This window comes from Trichosurus vulpecula, chromosome 4 (genome assembly GCF_011100635.1).
Source record: "Trichosurus vulpecula isolate mTriVul1 chromosome 4, mTriVul1.pri, whole genome shotgun sequence".
In the NCBI taxonomy this organism is placed as follows: domain Eukaryota; kingdom Metazoa; phylum Chordata; class Mammalia; order Diprotodontia; family Phalangeridae; genus Trichosurus; species Trichosurus vulpecula.
This window is the reverse complement of record NC_050576.1, coordinates 228,290,971-228,298,774: the sequence shown is the minus strand read 5'-3', so window position 1 is coordinate 228,298,774 and position 7,804 is coordinate 228,290,971.

The following is a 7,804-nucleotide window of genomic DNA, read 5'->3' as shown; positions in this document are numbered from 1 at the left end:
ATTATTTTTGTGAATGAATGAGTCTATACCTATGGACTCATTGAATGAATTCAGTCCAAGAGGACCCAAAAGGAGGTATTTGCATGTCCAAGCAAACACTCTGCCAGGTGTGAGTTGTAATTTATAACATTCCAGGCCTCCTTTGCCTGAGTTCCCAGTGTGGTTGTGGCGCCAAATACATTGGAATGGACTCAAATTCATTGCATTAATTAAGAAAAGGCATTTTAGACTCTGCTAAGCATCCAAACAGGCAACCAGATGATGTCAGGAAGACCTGAGTTCAAATCTGGCCTCAGACACTTACTTGCTGTGTGACCTGGGCAAATCACTTCACCCTGTTTGCCTCAGTTTCCTCATCTGTAAAATGAGCTGGAGAAGGAAATGGCAAACCACTCCAGGTTCTTTGCCAAGAAAAATGGGATCATGAAGAGCTGGACATGGAACTGAACAAGCATCCAAAGCCCTGGGCTATTGGGAATTGGGGAAGAACACTGAGGGCAGGGCATGGTGATGTTTGCTAGGTTTGGTGAGGGAGGCTGGATAACCTCTCACAAGAAGAGCAATCCAAATGGATGAAGAGTTTGCAGTTGGTCCTGGGCTTGCTTCTGGGTTGGGTTCTTGTGTTTTTCAGAGCTGTAAACAAAAGCCCAGAAGATCTCAGCATCTTGAGAGCAAAGCAAAAGTGTTGCCATACCTCCCTGTCTCTGCTTAATAAAGAGCCAGACATTTAAATCGCTCAGCAGCTAATTGAGAAGCCGGATGTATGTTCATTTTTAAAATGACTTCGGCAATTTCACTCTTTTGGTGTCATCCTGAAGAAATCATTTGGACACCCACTCCGCTTAGCAAGGATCTCTGATGTGCTATTAAGCCGGGGGAAGCTAGCTTCAATAGCAAAGTGTGGTGGGAAGGCCAGAGAATGTTTTCCCATTCCTCGTTGAAGGTTCCACACAAAAGACTTAGTAACAAAAATCAAAGAATAGAATTAACAATTTCTTGAACTCTATGAAAAACAATTCCTCCTTCCTTTTCCTGGGAGAGCCAAAGTCAATTAGGCTGTGGGTGTGGGTGTGCTTCAAAGAACACACCATTTGAGGAGAATGTGAAGATTTGGACCCAAGTCTTGTCTCTGATACTTGTAAGCAGCATGATCTTGGGCAAGTCACATAATGTCTCCGAGCCTCAGTTTACTTATCTGTAAAATGGAGATGACAATACTTCACCTCACCGGCTTCTTGTGAGACTCAAATGAGAGTGTCTGTAAGGTGCTTGCAATTAACCAATCGATTCATGGATCAACAAGCATTTGCAGCTTTCTGTTATGGGGCCAGGCCCTAGGCTGGGTGCTGAGGATACAAAAACCAAAATGAACTATTTATAAGATCATAGATTAGAGCTGGAGAAGACCGTGCCCTCAAAAGGCTTATCGTTTGCTAGAAGGAAGCAGCATGTTGTCAGATAAGTAAGTAGAGACTATATAAAAAATACAGCCAGCTTTTATTAAGTGCTCACTATGTGCCAGGCACTGTTCTAAGGACTAGGGATTAAAAAAAGAGGCCATATACTGTAATTGGGGGGGTGGGAGCAGCATTAAGAACTGGGTAAATTAAGAAAGGCCTTTTAAAGACTGTCAAAGTTGACCTGAGCCTAGAAGGGAGCGAGGGATGACAGAGAACATTCCAGGTAGGGTGGGGTGGAGCAGGAAGGCACAATTCAGGAGATGGTCAATCACATACATGGAAGAGCAAATAGACCAGCTTGGGTATAACATGGCTTGTGCAAAGGGGAGTAACTTATAAGTAGCCTAGAAAGATAGACTGAAGGGTGATTCTGGTGGGCTTTAAGCACCCAACAGAGGAGAATATATTTTATCCTAAAGGAGATGGGGAATCACTGATGTGGGGAAGTGACAAGGTCAAATCTGTGCTTTAGGAATGTCATTTGGACTACTGGGTGAGGACGGACTAGAGAAGCCAGAAGTTGGATGGCCTTGATAAGAACCTAGGCCACAAGTGATGAGGGCCTTAACCAGGGTGGTCGTGGTGCCAGAAGAGAGAAGAGATGGATATAGAAGATGCCAAGGATATAGAATCAACATGACTTGACAGTTGGGTATTGGGATAGGGTAGGGTGAGTGAGATTAAAGAGTTGAGAATGACTCCTAGGTTGTGAGCCTGGGTGACTAGAAGAAGGATGGTACCCTCAACAGAAAGAGGGAAGTTACGAGGTGTGTGGGTTTAGGGGGAAAGAGTGTGTTCAGTTGCAGACATACTATTTGATAGGCCTATGAGGATCCAGGTGAAGATGTCCAGTGGGTAGTGGGTTAGGCAGTATTGAGGCTCAGTAGAGAAATGAAGCAGATTTAGGAGTCATCTACATAGGGATCACAGCTGAACCCATGGGAGCTGATGAAATCAGACTGTAGAGAGAGAAGAGATGGCCCAGGGCATATGTTCTTGGCCCCATTTAAAGGGGGCAAGGCATGGATGATTGACTTGAAAGGATATTGAGAACAGTGGGAGGAGAGAGCCAGACAGGTGGTGAGGGAGGGATAATAGGGCTAAATACTTCAGAGAAATCAGACTGAGAATAGAGGCCACTGATTTTAGCAGTAAAGACATTATTGGCAATTACAGAGAGAGAGAGAGAGAGAGAGAGAGAGAGAGAGAGAGAGAGAGAGAGGAGATGAGACGGAGACAGAGAGATAGAGATAGAGACACACACAGAGACTCTACAGAGACACATGCATACACAGAGCAGTTTCACTCATCTGGTGAAGATGGAAGCCAAATTGCAAGGGTTTGAGAAGTGCATTGAAGGTGATAAAGAGGTTTATATACATTATAGCATTTTCTGAATGACAGTTGTTAATCACCAGGCATCTCTGCAATACTATTAGCAGTAAAATCATAAGAGCAAGGGCAATATGACCTTTCATACCTTAAGGACTATTCCTGTGTGTTGCCCCTGCCCCAGGACCAGTCCTCTCTCGTAGAAGGACTGTTTAACTTGGGTTCAGGTGGACCAAGCTCAGTCCTGGGGGCACATGAATCCAGAGAGAAGAGATTTAGGCTTTTTTCATTGCACTCTGGCTCATTAATCTCCCAACTCTAGAGTCCTAGGGAATTTTTTTTTTTTGCAGGGGGAAGGGCAGGGCAATTGGGATTAAGTGACTTGCCCAAAGTCACACAGCTAGTAAGTGTGTCAAGTTTGAACTCAGGTCCTCCCGACTCCAGGGACAGTGCTCTACTCACTGTGCCACCTGGCTGCCCCAGGAAAGTTTCTTAACCAAAGCTTAAGTATTGCTCATATAAAAGGTCTCCCTCAAAGATGGTCTCTTCTAGAAAGACATTCATTTTATAAGGTAGCAGATTTCAGGTATAGAACAGCTACTTACTTCCCCATGCCCCCCAAATCCTTTAAGTTCCCACCAAAACTGTAAGAGCACATTAACACTTAACTTAAAACATAAATTATATCCTATGACTCCTATTTTTTGTGGGACCACAGAACACTTTCATCTCCATAACTCAAGGTCTGGCCTGGCCATGCCCTGGGCATGGCTCTTCCTCTCAGCAATGGTCATTTCCTTTGAGAAGAGTATTATTGGAAGAAGCACATTCTGCCAGGCAACTAGAACCCAATTCCAAGATTCCAGATCTGGACCATCAAACCCATGGGTAGCAGCTCAGGCTAGAAACATCCATTTCTTAATATAGCTGCTTAGTCACCTGTTCTTGGGGAAAGAAAGAAAACAGAAGAGGAAGTGAGGACTTGAGATGCAGCTTCAGGTTCACTCAGGCAGGCATATGTTCTCACTGCTATATGCTTTTAGCAGCCCTAGTCCCAGTCTGGGGATTGGAAAGAGAAATATCCCCTCTCCTCTCCTCACTAGAAGTCCATGGGAGCTGACCGGTCCTGGGTGGTATACTTGGAGAGAGGAAGTTGTTTCCTCTTTTCCTTTTATAGCTTATTTCATGGGTGACTCAATGGTCAATCTTTTGACACAGTCCTTTTCCAAGACTAAGGACTAACCAGGAGATGTTGGTTGTGAATATCCTTCAGCAGGGGCCCAACACACATGAGGTCCATTGGAAGAGTCTTAGTGCATGTCCAGCTCCATGGAAGATGCTCCAGTCCAGCTTCTTGTAACAGAAGGGAAAAAAAATTACTCACCTCTTCTTACCACTTATATATTTTCCCTTCTATTTGTGGCCTCTCAGAATCACCTCCAGTTCTGAAGGCAGATGTTTGGATGTATGGATATTTTCTTCCTTCATGTGGTTTTAGCAGCTGTTGGTTGGCAAGGATGGCAGTAGCAGCTGGGAGTGTTTGGTCAAAGATAATAGTGGAAGGGGCTGAATGTTCTTGTTGTCAGACAGCCTCTTTGAGAAGGAGGGACCAACACCAGCAGGAGCAGCAGCAACAATAGGAAAAGTACTTAAAGACATCACTAGAGGCCCTGAGAAGAGGGTAATGGGGAGGAAAGCCATTATGCGGTAGGATGACTCCAGTTGCTATCCTAGGTCTCACCTGGAACTGTGGGGCAGAGAAGGTTACTATGCTTGTGTGCATATACCTCCTTGCCCCCCTTCCTTTTTATTGGTAAAATCTGCTTAAACAAAGGGAGTCATTACTGGTCCCTCTGTTACTGTGTCCTGATTATCTACGGCCCAGAAATCCAGTGGCCCCAGAAGATTCTTGCTATCTTGGTGAACCTGTGATTTTATCAATGCAGCCACTCTCGCCGTTGCTATAGATCACAGCTCATCCATGCCTTCTCATCTCATTGAACTTTATTCACAGTCTCCCAAATATCTTCCATGGTGGGGAGTGTGTTGGGGACCTTCCTGTTGACCATTGGGGGTCAAACTCAAACAGGATTGGGGGCTATCACATCATTCATAACTTACTCATGGGCTGCATATTGAACTAATTTTAAAATGTTATGTTTGGACAGCTAGAGGGCACAGTGCACTGAGTGCCAGGCCTGGAGTCAGGAAGATTCATCTTGCTGAGTTCAAATCTGGCCTCAGACGCTTACCAGCTACTTGACCATGGACCAGTCACTTAACCCCGTTTGCCTCATTTTCCTTATTTATAAAATGAGCTGGAGAAGGAAATAGCAAACCCTCCAGTATCTTTGCCAAGAAAATCCCAAATAAGGTCATGAGAGTTGGACACAACTGAACAACAAGAACTTACTTATGTTGTATTTTTATTTATCTTGTTAACTATCTCCCAATTACATTTTAATCTGTCTCCAGCTACACTCAGGAGGGGCTGCATGTTTGACAGCTCTGCTCTAGGCCACAGGACATCATGTGTCTGCCAAATGGATCTCACAAGCCATAAACAATTAAGACTTCGATAGACTAATTAGTTTGTGGATGTGGGTACTCCCTCCTGTGGTGCACACTGTAGTACATTCATACTGTTTTGAAAGTCTATGAGATTCTTTTCTGTGTCTATCCATGAATCCTCAATAGATGTTCTGCCTAACATGCTTATTCTAAGCCTTTTAACATTTCATCAGCACTAGAGTACGGGTGTCCCAAAAGTCTTACTACAGTTTTCAGCTTTTAATAACAGAAAATTGCGCTGTGACTTCTGGGACAACTTCTTATACATTAGCAAATAGAAAATAATGTCTTAGAAATAGAAGATGTGGTTTCTTAGCTTACTGTGCTATCCCAAAATTGTTGATTCAAGAACTGTGAAATATAGCCCTTTCTGGAGTAGTTCAAATATTATTTAATGTGCTTGTGTTAATGAAGACTACAACGAAGTCTCAACAACAACAACCACCACAACAACAACCTCAACAAGAGTGCCTCAGGAATTGATACTCCATGTCCTGACCAATTCTTTCCATTTTTTTAAAATCAGGAGCTGAGGTTCAATTTTTAAAAATCTAAGTTTTTCCATTAACAATAAGAATGTGTGGCATTGCATGTATTGTGTGGTATTGTGTGGTATTATGTGTGACCCTTCAACAACTCAGTGAGAGTTTCTTTGGCTAATCTAGTGCTCAGCCTTTCTGAATTAAGAGCTAAGCTGAGACTCAGACAACAGATGTAGAATCCAAGATCAGGGGAAGGAGGGGTCCTTACTTGAAACATTTCCAGCTGGGGTAGAACCTTTTTTGTCTCTTGCATGACCTTAAGAATCCATGTCATGATGAGAAGTAAGAAAAAGATTTTAGTTGGGGGCAGGGGGAGAAATCAAGAAGAGGTGGAATATGGGAAAGTTATTAAAGCTGTAACTAAGGTGGGGTGACTGGAACTTTGCCTCTGGATGCTGACATCCATGGAGCTGCTTCTACCATGAAAGAGCAGGGAAGAGAAGGGAAGGACACTGCAGGTGCCTGGTGGTTTGGTTCTGGGTTAAGATGCAGGTGAGGATGGGATCTACTTCATACATGCTACTCTGGTAGACTTGGTGAGAACCCATGGGAATGAGCAACAAGCAGGAATGCATTCCAGCCTTTGCTACTTTCTACCTTTGGTGAGGGGACACTTAAAGATCCTTGCTTCTTTAGTAAGAGGGCAGGGTGTATGTCTCTGTAGTTCATCGGTCTCATTGTATGAGGAGAGAGGTGGCACAACTCCTTGGCAAGAAGTCCTTCATGGCCCATTTATGAATAGGGGGTGCTTCAGGGTTAGGTACTTCCGGGCCACTTTTCCATACCACGTTCAGGCTGAGGAAAGGAGTCATGTGACTACTGGCAGTTGTAGGATGACAGGCAGACTGGGAAGTGGATTTCTGGATGAGGATCCATACTGCCTCGCCATGACAAATAAGTTTCTCCTGGACACCAGAACTTCTAGTTATGGCTAGGATGTCTATCATTACAGCATAGGCTTAACTGAAAGGTGATACGAACTGTATTATACTCTTGAACATATTAATGACTTTGCCATTTGTTAAGCCAACAGAATCTTATATAATTTTCATCTTTCAAATGAATGAGATACCTCAGGTTCGTGGCAAGAAAGTGGGGACCATGTGGTTTGTCCAACTGGCATGAGCTAGTCACCCAGATGAAATCCTATTTTTTTCCTCCAGGCTCCTCCATAAGAATCATTCTTTTAGTGCTTTTCCATCAGTACTCCGGCTTTATTCCTACATTCTGAGTTGCTGTGACCCTTCATCTCTCAGTAGTTAAGGCTCGTAAAACTGGTGACTCTCCAGTCCATTTTTAAACCATCCCTCCCCAGGCTCATTTTTATACATCAGAGCTGCTGAAGCCCCTAATTATAAAGAAAAGTGGCAGTGAATTCCTCAGGTAGGAAATAGCTGATGAAAGGAGCTATCAGGAACAGAAATGAGGATTCTGAGTCTGGGACACATTCTGTGAATATTTACTCTGAAGATTGGCTCTGCTGGAAACTTGAGATGAAATTTATCTCATTTTGTGAACTAGCAACCTTCTATATCCTACCTATAACTCTCTTAGGCATCTGCTGAAGATGGTAAGTTGAAGAGAAGGTGCCACCCTGCCTGACTGAAGGCATGTCCTTACGCAGGAGTTTCCCCTAAACCACTGACATCACAAATCCAGTCCACATTCCCTATCCCTATGTCCTAACTCTCTCATCTCCATTGTATACATTTCCCTGAACCCACATGGTTTACCTCCTCAGCCTAACTCATCTTACATACACTATCCTTCCTTTCTGTTTCCCTACTTCCCACAAGCTCTCTAAATGGCTCCCACTGAAAATGGAGCAGGCAGGTGGTTCAATGGACAGAGCGCTAGATCTGGAGTGAGGAAGATGTGAGTTCAAATTCAATCTCAGAT